Genomic DNA, 14,584 nt, shown 5'->3' with positions numbered 1-14,584 from the left:
GCCATTACTCATGTATTGCTTAGGTGATGTGCTGTTTTTCTCGTCTGTGATCTATCACATACATTGTTTTCTTTTCATTTTTAATCACCCACATTACAGTCCATGTGTGGTAGAGGCAATAGTGGAGACCTCCCCGCGTAGTAGCAACTTGTCTGTAGTGCAGACGCGGCTTATTTCGGGGCCTCACGTGTCAGTCCAGTGCCGGCTCCCTGCTCCCCCAGCAAGATGAGCGGCGGAAAGTCGGAAGTACGTGCTGGCGCGCGGCTCAAATCGGAAAGCAGTCACGTGACTTCCTTCGCCGTGCAGTGCGAACTTTGTCTTGACCGACTTATTTACGAAAGCATTATTAAGGATTCTATCGCAGCGAAATATTTGTGACAAGCAAGACTATAAACATAATTGGTGCTCGTTTCATTCCCAGCAATTAAAGTTGTGCTCTTAGTTTCCTACCGAGCCAATACCGCGACGTATTTCGAATGAACAGCAAAGTATTGGTGACAAGCAAAACTGTAAAAATAACTGACCATTGTTTTACTGGCAGCAATATAAGCTGTAGTCTTAGATTCCTGCCTAATTACACCCTCTGAATCGCGAAGTACTCGGAAGGAACACTCAAATATTTGTGACGAGAATGAATATAAATCTCACTGCAGGCTGTTTCACTTGCAGCAATTTCATCTTTCTTTTTCTGATCAGAGCGAAGTCGCAAAACGAAAGGAACTCATTACTGAGAGAGCACTTTTCCATATACACTCAAGCGCCAAAGAAACTGGTACAGGCATGGATATTCAAATACAGTGTTACGTAAATAGAAGACGATGCTGTGGTGGCAACGCCTATACGGTATAAGACAAGTGTCTGGCAAAGTTGCTACATTGGTTACTGCTGCTACGATGGCAGGTTATCAAGATTTAAGTGGGTTTCAACTTGGTGCTATAGTCAGGGCACGAGTAACGGGACACAGCATCTCCGAGGTAGTGATGAAGTGGTAAATTTCCCGTATGACCATTTCACGAGTGTACTGTGAATATCAGGAATCCGGTAAAACATCTAATCTCCCACATCGCTGCCGCCAGAAAATGATCGTGCAAGAATGGGACCAACAACGACTGAAGAGAATCGTTCAACGTGACACAAGTGCAACCCTTCCGCAAATTGCTGCAGTACTAAATCTGAACCATCAACAAGTGTCAGCGTGCGAACCATTCAACGAAACGTGATCGATATGGGCTTTCGGAGCTAAGACCCACTCGTGTAGCCTTGATGACTGCACGACACAAAGCTTTACGCCTCGCCTTGGACCCTGAACACCGACATTCGACTGTTGATGACTGGAAACATTTGGCTGGTCGGATGAGTATCGTATCGAGCGGATGGACATGTACGGCTATGGAGACAAACTCATAAATCCAAGGACCCTGCATGTCAGCAGGCGACTGTTTAAGCTGGTGGAGACCCTGTAATGGTGTGGGGCGTGTGCAGTTGGAGTGATATGGCCTAGATACGACTGTGACAGGTGACACGTACGTAAGCGTCTTGTCTGATGACCTGCATCCATTCATGTTCATAGCGTATTCCGACGAACTTCTGCAATTCCAGCAGGACAATTTGACACCACACACGTCCAGAATTGCTACAGAGTGGCTCCAGAAACACTCTTCTAATTTTAAACACTCCTGCTGTCCACTAAACTTGCCAGACATGAACATTATTGAGCATATCTGGGATGCCTTGCAACGTGCTGTTCAGGAGAAATTTCCACTCCCTCGTACTCTTACCGTTTTATGGACAGCGCTGCAGGACTTATGACGTGAATACCCTCCAGCACTACTTCAAACATTAGTCGAGTCCACGTCGTGTTGCGACACTTCTGAGCGCTCGCGGGGGCGCTGCACGATATTAAGCAGGTGTATCAATTTCTTTGGCTCGTCAGTGTATAAATAGCATCTAATATTCTGTTGTATGAGTGAGAAATTACTAGAATGTCTTACAAACATGGAGATAAAAATAAAAGCAGGATGAGACAAAAAGAACTGTATAACTTTGGAATGATATGTAAATTTAGTCAGATAACTTACAGAACAGGTAGACGTGTCATTTTTAGCACACAGCTTCAAGTTTCACATAAAAGTGTCAGTTGTTATTTTGGTACGATGTGACTACCGTCTGTGACGCGCTAAACATTCCACCAGTAATCAACTTCTTCCGACATTCATTGCAGCAAATCGGGTGTTACTTGTACAACGGCAGCTTAAAATCGAGTTTTCACGTCGGTAAATTGTTTGATAGGAGAGGAACACACACATAGTCTTCAATAAAACCCCAGAGAAAGAAATCCATTGGTGTCAAGTCTGGAGAGTGAGTTGGGCATGCGAGTGGCCCTCCACAGCCAATCCACCGACCAGGGAAGTGATTATCCAGGGAACCTCGAACTTTGATGAGGAAACGAGGTTGTGCACTATCTTGCTGATAGTAAACCATTTCAATTTGGTCATCGACATCAATCTGTGAAATTAAAAGGTTTCAAACATATCGTGATACACAATGCCAGTGACAGCTTTTCCAATGAAGAGGAAAGGGCCGTACACTTTCAATTTGCTAAGGGCACAAAACCCTTCCCAGGAAAGTTATTGTGCTAAGGGTAAATTGTACGCCTGCTTGAAGGCCCTTTAACGTACTCGGAGTGAAAATTATGCCGATAGTTGTTGCAGTGTTCGATTCATGAAACCAGAACACACGGCGAGCTCCCTCCGCACCAGCGAAAGCAGCCATTTTAACTGTGCGCCACGGTGGTGCTCCTGGTGGCGGGATGGGGTACTGATGCACTACATGAATTAACTTGAGGTTGTTTGTTCCGAAATTAGACTAATACCGGTTCTGTAAGTTATCTCAATAAATTTGTATATCACTCCAAAGTAGGAAAGAAAATAACATGACCACAACGGAAGTATTCCTCTAAAACTGGTCATAGTGAATTCTGTAAGGACTTTTACAGACGATTTGTCATTAATCACCATAAATCGCACCTACAGTGTTTAACAGTTAAATGTTCGGATAATAAGTTGCCGTCTCTTTAATCTAAGAATAGATGATCAATGGAGCTAGCCACTATCTCTGTGTAATGTCTTGTCTGTATAGACATGTATCTGTTGTCTTTAAGATCCTTTCACCTTCACACATAAGTCTATACAGTAAAGTAAGGTCCTCCCAGTTCTTGGCTGATCCGTGATAAGACAGGCGAAAAATTAGACTAATGGAGGATTATTAGTATTATCTCTATTTTCATTCGCTCTCTCTCTTTCTCTCCTTTATCTATGTACAGTTTTTAACATAAGATTTCATTACGTGATATAGCGATAAAAAGAATCAGCCAAATAGAATCTTTGGTGGAGTCCTTCGTCTCGGTAATCAGCGGCTGGCTTGCTTTAAGAGATCTTTACAGTTATTATTACTCTTAAACACCCCAGTCAGTCGGGAGAATCAATCGTTTGGACAATTTGCTCCTTTTACGAAAGATTGCGAATTCCAGATGTGTACGAAGCCTTTTTGGACGATTTAACACAGACTCAGTGATTGCAGGCTCTTTTCGACACAGCTGAAACTTCCCCACTAATTACAGGGCCAACGTGATCAACAAATGATTCAGAAAAAACTCATTCGTTCATTCACTCCAGAACAAAAAAGTCACAAACCTTATTTATGGAGGAAACCGTGTATTAAATCCATCTCCATTACATGTCCAGATCTCCGGTGATTTCACGCCTAAAGTATTTTCCTTTTACAATCTCTTTCTCTTCAAAACAAACCGCTAGCGGCACAAATGTTAATTGGCTCGCTTTAGCGAGAAGAAAAGCAGAATATATATATCTCTCAGAAACACGTCAATCCCTCAACAGATACTGCAGAAGCTGTCCTAGTTACCACTGTTCTAACAACCATGGAGAATGCATATATGCATCTCTGTTATTTCAAAGAATAAATGCACTAGAAAATACTTTGGCGACGACGAGCTGTCGCCGCATATATTACGAGAAAATCAGATCAGATAACTTTTCCAAAGTGAATGAATGTGGATGGTTTGATTGAAAATGATTAATTGGTGCGTGGTAGAGGGTATTTGCTGTGGGGACATTACAAGTGGTAGGGTGATACATCTTCATTGCGTCTTTGCCTGAAAACACGCTACTTATAATAAGGTAGCGTCCGGAATATAATGAACCCAATGTGGCTCCCCCCGTCGGCGGTTCGAGTCCTCCCTCGGGCATGGGTGTGTGTGTCGTCCTTAGCGTAAGTTAAAGTTAGATTAAGTAGTGTGTAAGCCTAGGGACCGATGACCTCAGCAGTTTGATCCCAAAAGACCCTACCACAAATTTCCAATTTTCCAACATGGCGACTCAGTAGTAACTAGTGAAGGACGTCACGGGACCGCTTTCTGACTTCAGCCGAATGCCACACGTACTTTCGACTCTTAGTCGTTCTTCCAGAAAGCCGCCTCGACCTGCCCGCGGTTCCTGCCGCCATGCCAGCAGGCGCTGCGATCGTTGGCGGCCCCTCCGAGGCGCCATTCCGCGGGTCGCTTTCGGCGTCACTGAGCCGAGCCTCTTATTTGATTTGGGAGAAGTGAAAGTGCGCCAAATACAGGCGAATGCTGTCGACTTTCATGGGCGGCCCGGTGAGCGCCGGCCATCCATTATGCATGAGTCAATCACGGCCAACGGGCCGTGACTGGCGACCCGCCGCCCGCCGCACGCCGCACACCGCACACGGGCGCCGGGCCGCCTCCCACATAGGCTGCCGGCTTCTCGATTTCACTCAAGTCGTCCGCCTACCGCCCTCTTGTCTAAACACTTCATCTCGCTCCGGCGCCAACTGCAGCTCCAATCGCAGGCGACTGTCTGACTGCTTTCGAGTCCCGCGCTTCCGTATAAAATACGTGTTTCTTCCTGAGAAGTCTTCTCCCTAAGATGATGAAAGCCTTCAGTACTAGTGTTACAGGCAACGAGCGCTTCTGTCTTAGGAGGACGCCAACCATCCGTTCCAAGAGGAAGGGAAAAACTACTGAACATCATTTCTTACCAACTACTCTTTAAAACAGTTTATTAACCAACAATAATTTCTTTTCCACAACAGAAATGAGATACAAGGCTCAACTTAAAAAACACATAAAAGATTAAAGTTCAGCTTTCACCCTTAAGAAAAGCCATTAAACGCCGAACACAACAGGCTAAACAGTTTAGATATTATGTAAGTCTTCAGGCTTTCGTGGCAGTTGTCACCGTAGTTAAAATATCCTGGGTTGTTAGACTCTGTGTAAGTGGGCTGTTTATGTTTTATTATTGGCAACGTTACGTAGCGCTCTGTATGAAAATCACTGGCTGTGCTGTGTGCAGTCTGTGGCTAGTTTGCATTGTTGTCTGCCATTGTAGTGTTGGGCAGCGGCAGCTGGATGTGAACAGCGCGTAGCGTTGCGCAGTTGGAGGTGAGCCGCCAGCAGTGGTGGATGTGGGTAGAGAGATGGCGGAGTTTTGAAATTTGTTATACTGTATATTATGAAGTGTTATATATATTATGACTATTAAGCTGGCAGTAGTGGCGCTCGCTGCATTGCAGTAGTTCGAGTAACGAAGATTTTTGTGAGGTAAGTGATTTGTGAAATGTACAGGTTAATGTTAATCAGGGCCATTCCTTTGTACGGATTTCTGAAAGTCAGATTGCGAAGCGCTAAAAATATTGTGTGTCAGTTTAAGCACAGTCTTGTATAATTGTTATAAGGGGACGTTTCATGTGTCATATTTCCTTCTAAAATAATCGAGGTTTAGACCCCTCTGCTGGGATCTTCTTCAAGATTTTCGGTGTCCACTATTGCTAGACCACTGTCAGAGGCCAGTGTCGCGTTCTCTTATAAGGGCAAGTTTTCCCGCGTGTGTGCTGTAGAGTGGGAGTATCACTTTAAATTCTTGTGGCTACCATTGGTGGGCCATCGTCATAGGCCTACATTCCTGCGCTGATGCAGAAGAAGGGGCGTTATTAGCTAAACTCTCATGGGTACTATTGGTGGCCTCTCGTCATTGGACAGAAAGGTACTATTCCAGACTTACGCTAGAGAAGGGTTATTGGTAGAAATTCCTCCTACTGTTATTGGTTGGCCACCATCATTGGCTAGATGCGAAACGGATAGGGCAAGAGGAGGCAGGGAGGGAACGTTCACCCAAAATATTATTGTCTGCCGAGGTGACTTGCAGCGCGTTCTTTATATTGCTCGCACACCGCAACCACATACTTAACTGCCTTGATAGCGGGAAGCCACGATGCCGGAAGCCTATAGCCGTCGTCTTTATTGAAATTATATGCATTCTTGAAAATTTCAACCGTTTCTCGGATCTTTCTTCTACAAATGTTAGTTTCCTTAGCCAGCACACGAACGTTATTAAAATCGATGTCAGATGTTCTCATGATGTTCTGTTACTGCCGACTTCACGCTCTGTTTTAGCTGCGCGTGCCGTTCGTGATCCTTAGTGCGTTCATTAACAGTTCTTCCCATTTCGCCTATATACACTTTTCGGCACCCGCAAGACTCTTGATAGACGCCTGCACTGTGGAGGCAATCAGGATCATCCGTTTTCCGTATGAAAAAATCTTTGTATAAAGAGAGATGTCTGAATACAATTTTACTTTAGATTTTTTCTTATGCGGACAGTGACCCAGAAACTAACGGTGACATAACGGAGTGAGAAGGCACTTCCGCCTAAAAGCCCTGTCGGTTGAATAACTATCATAGCCATTTGCCGTCATTGTCCTCTTTTAAATCATCCAACTCCGATTCCAGGCTGTCGTCATCACTGATACGGAAGGCACGTGAAGACAGTGGTGAGCACTGTATAATTGAGTAGGCTTCGGCGGCCAGAGACAGTCGACATAAAAGTTTTTTGGGTATGGTGCAGCCTCATAACGTATTAAACTACTACTGCTGGAGAAAAACCAACGTTTCGGCCACGGTTGCAGCGGCCTTCCTCTGGGTCTAATAGTGCGCTCTAGTTATGCAGTGTCCCTTATATTTTGTCGTTGCTGTTCATTGCGCATGCCATTACGTCATCATTTTAAAAACATCATTCGTTTCGCGTGTCCTTAAGGAAGAAGTACAGGGAACTTAATGTTAATAGGTTATTGCGGTGGAGGGAGACCGTAAACTAAGTTTTCTGTTGGCTCTTGCGTTATGTGCCATGTTTGGTGGTCACCGTCAAATGAGAAGTTTACCAAATGCTGGACGTCGGCCGCACGGCGGCAGTTACTCCCCGGTGGTCCTCGTGCCACGTGTTGACAGTGCGGTCTGTTGTGCTCTGATTTCTGGCAGCCAAGATGGGGCAAGCCTGAGTCCATCCTCACTATATTCATGTTCTTACGGTGTTTAAGTATTTCGATGCCCTCTCTGATTTTGCGTTTCGTCATTACCGGCTGCTTGGCCAACACACAGGCTTCGCTGAATTTTATTTCTTTTCCGCAATCTTGCTGATGTTCCGCCACTGCAGATTTGTTGTATTGCCGTAGACGAATTATAGCGCACGTGTTCCCGAACGCGCGTTGCTATTGGCCTGCCAGTCTTGCTGTTGTATGCCTCTCCACATTCACATTCCACGGTGTACACGCCTGCATCTACCTCGTCCTTAGTGGAGCGTAGCAGGTCCTGTATACTGCGACCACTATTGAAGATTTGCTGCATCCCAACCCGGCGAAGGTGTTTGCCTATTCGGTCAGTAACATTTTTCACATAAGGTATGCGCACTTTTAGCTGCAGTTTGTCTATTTCTTGCTTATTTTGTTTACTTTTATTCGTCGACAAGGCTGTGTGGATCGACGTATGGCTGTAACCAATGGCTAGAAACGTTGTGTGTAGCCTTTTAAGCTCAGGTGTGATGTTTTGAGCATCCCTTAGGCGCTGCGCACGGATTGTCAAAGAACGCATGCCCGAGTTCTTCTGCACTGGATGGTGGTTGGATTGGGCGTGCAGATACCTGTCTGTATGTGTAGGCTTGCGATATATTCTGTACCCCAGTGTGCCCTCCGTTGTCCTGTATACCTCGACATCTAGAAATGGAATTGCACCATTCTTCTCTAGTTCTAGAGTGAACGGTATCAAAAATGGTTCAAATGGCTCTGAGCACTATGGGACAACATCTATGGTCATCAGTCCCCTAGAACTTAGAACTACTTAAACCTAACTAACCTAAGGACAGCACACAACACCCAGCCATCACGAGGCAGAGAAAATCCCTGACCCGCCGGGAATCGAACCCGGGAACCCGGGCGTGGGATGTGAGAACGCTACCGCACGACCACAGTGAACGGTATCTTCCCGTGCATGTTGTTCAAATATTCGTGAAACTTGTGTAGCTCTGTTTCACCGCGAGTCCATATAGAGAACGTGTCGTCCACGTATCTGTACCAGCAACGTGGGCGTAAAGTAGCTGAACCAAGGGCCGTTGCTTCAAAGGCTTCCATGAATATGTCAGCTGCCAGCAGAGATAGGGGACAGCCCATTTCTATGCCGTCTGTCTGCTCGTAGTGCTTTCCTTGTCATTCGAAGTAGGTTGAAGTCCGGCACAACTCAACCATGTTGCATATGTCTGGCGGGACATGCTCTTGAAGGATGCGGATAGTTTCGTCTGCTGGCACGTTCGTAAATACTTCATGTCGAAGTTGACCATGATCTCCGTAGGTAAAATTGTTTCTCCCTTTAGGCGTTCTATAAAGTGCGTCGAGTTCTTCACATAAGAGTCCGTCTTGCCAATTAGACGTGCTGTTTCCACGGATTCGCTAATTTCTTCCGTAGGAATCCGCTCAGTTGTGACGTCAAAGTTTAGTCCTTTAGCTACGCTTCTGTTGCTGCGTTGCTGATAGGATGAGATGGAAGGTTCACTACTGTTCGAGATGTATCCAGTCGAGGTATAGTGTTCCGTGTCGTCTTTGCTAGCTGCTCAAATTTCTTCTTCTGGCGAATGGCGGCGTTTCACTAGTTGCATACGCTTGCAAGTGAATGATTCTGTCGACGTTGTTCCAGTCGGTAGGCGATAACGTAGATGATAGCAGAATATGTATTTGCAGCAATTGTTTGTTGTTGAAGTCAATTTCTCTTCGCACCTGGTGAATACGCTCCTTCAGAAGAGATTTACTGGCTCGTCTGTGGATTCTTCTTGCTTTGTGAGTGTCGATGTTAAATTTAAACTGAAGAAATTTAGATACAATGTCGTGATCCCGACACCTCTTCAAGTAGGTAAGATCGTTGAGAAGTTTCCCTTTCTTCTTCCTGGACGTTTCCAGTTTGCGGATATTGCTGAGTGTTTCCTGCCCATACAGGTTGTTAATATAATTGCATAGGCTTCCGCAGCCAGAGTCAGTCGTCACAAAAGTTTTCTGGGTACAGTAACGCCTCATGATGTATAAAACTATTGCTGCTGGAAAAAAAACAGTGTTTCGGCCACGGTTGCAGCGGCCTTCTTCTGGGTCTACCCATCTGGGTTTGCACCTTACCACGCGAGAACAGTTAATTTCGAAACGTTTGTTGACTTCTGTGTACTGTGTATCGGTCCTTCAAAGACTGCGGGGTCCAAATAAGTCATTAAAATCCTTCTTTGTCTACTGCCGGGTCATTTCATAAAACTACTTAAAACATTAAAATAATCTCTGTTTTTGGCGTGTTGTAGCAGTGTGGCTCTATCCAGAAGAAGGAAGCTGCAACCTTGGCCGAAACGTTGGTTTTTCTCCAGCAGCAGTAGTTTTATACAACATGACGCTACATCACACCCAGGAAACTTTTATATCGAGTGATACACGTTGATCAGAAATAGCTGCCGAACATCCGCTTGTCGGTCGTGACCAACACTGACCATGAGGTTTGTGATAAACTTCTCAGCCTCTCGAAGGAAGATTACCGATTCTGCCACTCTGACGGAAACGTGGGTAACACTTGAACGGAAAAGTGAGTAGCACGTGCGGGGCAGCGATTATAAAATGTGCTCGTGTTTGAGCTACCATTTGAAGTTCCAGCGGATTTAGTCACCCTGATTTAGTCACAGCTGGTGGTTCAAATATGCATTTTATACAGAAACTTGAAGCTTTACGATATTTTTTTTGCTACCTTTTGGAGATGGTCTCGTCTCTTGTTCTGGCGAAACGGATGTTAGATGTACAATCCTGTTGATGTGTGTGAAAAAACTGAGCAATATTTTATATAATCCACATGCAACATATACAGTATAAAGTAGACAAGTGTTTGTGAGTTAGTTAATCGTAGAATAGTTCAGTCCAAGCCAATTCTAAACCAAAATGTCTTAGCAATACTTCTTATGTCCGGTCCGCATCCATTACAACTAACACGGGAATAATTATTGAAAGGAGCAGCGAAATAATAGACCTTACAATGATCACAAGAAATTGAAAGGTAAAAATCGAACTTTAAAATGTTTACAGAAGTTAGACTGTCTGACTGAATTAACGAACTAATATACAATGCTTCCCAAGAAAGACGACTCACCATAGCTTCCGTGTAAGGCCGTTCCCCAAACTTTTTATTATTTTAATAATTTATTATAACGCCTCCTGTCACCATGTCTAGCGCTCGCATACTTTCTGTGATTCCGTCGCAGGGAGAGACATTGTTGCTATCGCCGTTTTGGCCTGTCTTGGCAAGTAATACAATTTTGCGATGTCTGTATTTTACAGTGTCTGTATAGTACTACCATCTGTATAGTACTACCTTCAGTTGCATAGCACTACACAGGCACTGTAAAATACATTATAGAATTGTAAACTCATAACAGTTAACAAATGTGAGCCTGTCTTGAAAAGTGAATGAGTTTAATAAATATTACGAACTGTCTGAGGTGTGCTCTTCGGTAGGTTTGCACACCAGCAAGTTTGTTGTTACATTCAATCCGTTATGGATTGTGCTTTTGAAGGCTAAGACTGTCAATTGTATGTTTCTTTCGTCAAATTTGTCGTTATTACGCCACCGTCATTGATCGTTATGCAACGTACATCGTCAGTCGGTAAAGGGATCCCTATAACAGGGATCCATGGTTGAAAAGATCTGATAACAACTCACCTGGTCGAGGATCCTGCTGCATTAAGTCTTCTCGGCTACGTTGCGCTAATAAGGAAGCTGCAAGTTTGTCCAAGTTTTAAATTCCTTGACGCGTAGCCTGTCTGGCGGAGTTAGGAAGTTCCCCAGCGACTCATTAGCACACTAAATACGTTCACAGTCGCCGTAACGAAGTGAGATGCGCTGTTTGTTCTGCAACTTTCTTGTTACAGCTGTTTGCTTTCACTCTATCTGCCAGCGTCTCCCACTGAAGGCGTATCTTCCTCTCGAGATATAAGACACCGATGAGTAAACTATCCATTCTGCGGCAGGGGCGGAAATGCATCAACGTGATTGCCTAAGAGATGTGACCGAGAGTGTAGGTAAGAGATGTGAGCACTGAGGTATATATTCACAGGACGTTCACAACCGTATAATATGTTTGTTTTATTGTAGTTAGTGAAGCCTTTGCAAGTCGGTAAGGCGTAAGAAATAGCGAATTAGCTTGCGAGACAAAGAATCCAGCGTGGCACGAATGTATCAACGCGCGAGTTTAACTATGCTGGTAAGCTACACTGGGTACTCTGACTGTGAGCTTTATTCGCTTTTCAACATCCATTTATATATCTCAACAACACGTCACAAATCAAGCAAACTCCTAAACTGAAAAAAATTACAACTTTCACAGACCTACCAGCCACCTGTTTTGCCATCATCCAGCGATTGACGGTGTTTTGTCGCAACTGCATCTTGTTATGAGAAAACAGTTAATTTCTAAACGTTTGTTGACCTCTTGTATCGGTCCCTCAAGTCAGTAAAATCCTTCTGCGTGTTCTGCCCCGTCGTTTCATAAAACTACTTAAAACATTACAAAAATCGCTGTTTTTGGCGTGTTGTGGCAACCTTCATCAGGGCGTAGGCTAATTATTTATGTTATGATTCTCATCGTCAGTTGTTATGATCACAGGTGGCCAGTGCTAAATAGAAAGTGAAGTCGGTAAGGAGCTCGCTGCATAGTCTGTATCTGCAACGTCTGAAATAATTAGTAGTCGTTGGTAAAAAATAATATATGTCGTACTTAACTTGTGTTACAGGCTTCTTCATATGCTACATACATATAATTACAAACAGATATCTAGAGAGGCATTACTTACGCCATACTTGACTAAGCGCCTTGTTACAGGTCGCTTCCTATCAGCTGAAGGCTATGCTACATGCCTAGTTGACGTTCCGAGCAAGAGTGGACGACAGCTCGCTAGATACTTGTCACAAGCCGCGGATCGGATCTATCGGTGACTCGCAGGTCCAGCGATATCTATTACGGACCGCGGTCGATATCTGCAACCCCTAACAAGTGTCGTATCGAACGTTGATACCACAATTTAGCTGGGAGAAGGAAAAATATTTCATCTAACGGTATTCCCTAAAATAACTGACATTCTATTGGCTGTAAAATACCGCTGCTCAGTGCTGAAAGAGAGGGAGGGGATATGTGGCAGACTACTCGTGGGTTATCCGGTTTACGATAACTGGTACCTCACAGAGAATCTGCGACAAGCTTGTGGGGACCGTGATTCCTTTGTACTGTCGCGGAAAACGCACGCCAGTTGCGCATGCGCTGTTCGTTTAGCCTGTGTGTGATAGCAATGTCCGGTGACGCCACTGCCCACTCATAGCACGCAACCCATCGTACTGGCATTTCTGGCAACCAAGATGTCTGGAGCCTGCGGCTGTTCGTTTGTATTGATGCTGTTCGACTGACTGCAGGTTAGTTTTCTAGCTTACATCGCGAGTGCTCTTTCACGAATGTCTCGCAAGTTCTGGGGCTTGCTAGAACTTTCACAATTGCGATAGTGTTCGGCTTGTGCCTATCTGCTCTGTGCCCAGTCGACCGAAGACTGGACTAATTGCAACGCCCGTAGAGAAATTCAAGCATTCTTCTTGCGCTGCACACGTGAGTGGAACTGGAAGAAACGTTAGTCAGTGGTGGAATCTAAAATACCTTCTGTCGTGCATTTCACGATGGTTTCCAGGGTACCGATGTAGATGCAGATGTAGGTATAGGGTGAGAGCGAGGCAGCTGCCGACCAGCGACGTGGCGGGTTTTGAGTTCCGTGTGCAGGAGGATAATTAAAATTTCACTTACCTCAGAGCTGCGTTTGCTCTATGTCTCTTCACTCGGCAAGGCAGATACTTACAAGATGATGTAAAAGCAGCATTGATAAAAAAAACACCATCTAATATCTACGATTACTGAGACCGCGCAACTCTAGTAATGAAATAAAGTTCTGTAGAAAAACTGTCAATAAAAAATTCATCAGGCGGTAAGATAATGGATTTGCTTCCTAAAATAATGTCCGAAATTTCCACACAAAAATGTTTATTTGTTCTTATAACCAAAGAAAGGGTACTATTCCGTCCACATTTAAACTATTGGTTATTTTCGTTTGGTTATTTTTCACAATTCATACACTCACAGCGCACGCACAGCAGCCAGAAATCTGTCCGAATCCGACCCGAGTTAAACGACGTTTCCACAGTCATTAATTCCACCACTAACATGAGCTATTACATTCGGTCCTTCTGGTGGATTTCAAAAAAGAAATTGCTCGCCAAAAGTGCTCAATGGTTGAGTACTGAAACACGCCACGCGGATACTACGAAGGCAAAATTTTCAAACGCGAATATCATTCCAACAAAACAGTTCTAAAACTTCTAAACTTCACAAAACTGTCAGTAACTACATCGGCGTTAGTCACGAAACGTATCAAACGCGAGGAACTCAATATTCCTACATTTTACACGTTATTTTGACTCGCACTAGTAACACGACCGTCCGCATTCAAAGCTAGCAACCGACTTCTTTCTTGTGGCCTTACTCCCAGTATAACTGTCAGGTAACGAGCGGGAACCGTCTCAATTCTGATTGGCTAACCATACTCGCTGCCAATCAGAATGCTCGCTCATGATCATACTCGCCTCCGAAAATGGCCTGCACCAATCCTTACGTACAGAAGCATCTACGTCATTCTGATATACGAACATTAAAATAATGTTTTTAAACGAAAACGAAAAGGCAATAAATCTGGAAATATCCTTTAGATACAGATCATACTCCACCTGACTTTCTGGCTGCTCTGTTAAAATCACACCTAGACATACGTCATCACCAAAGTGGGTAATTTCCCTAAGATCAATTTCCCACGACAGGCTTGTGTATCTCTTACCGGTTACTTAAGATCGTATATAATGCAACATTACAGTCTGACGGATGTCCCACGTACACACTCTCATTCACTCACATTTACTCCCACAACAACATTAGACACAAATAATAATTTTGTCTGATTTTTATACTACGAAAACGAAAAATAAATAAAGTTGAAAATACGAAAATCTCAGTAAATTAATTCTGCTCACTGAGAGTTCGGCTTATGATTTCCCATTATACCAAAAGATAAACTATTCTATTTCCTAACTGAATTTGGTTTCCTAAGTGTCGGTTTTGAT

The sequence above is a fragment of the Schistocerca cancellata genome, chromosome 2, assembly GCF_023864275.1.
Source record: "Schistocerca cancellata isolate TAMUIC-IGC-003103 chromosome 2, iqSchCanc2.1, whole genome shotgun sequence".
Lineage (NCBI taxonomy): Eukaryota > Metazoa > Arthropoda > Insecta > Orthoptera > Acrididae > Schistocerca > Schistocerca cancellata.
This window is presented reverse-complemented; position numbering follows the sequence as displayed.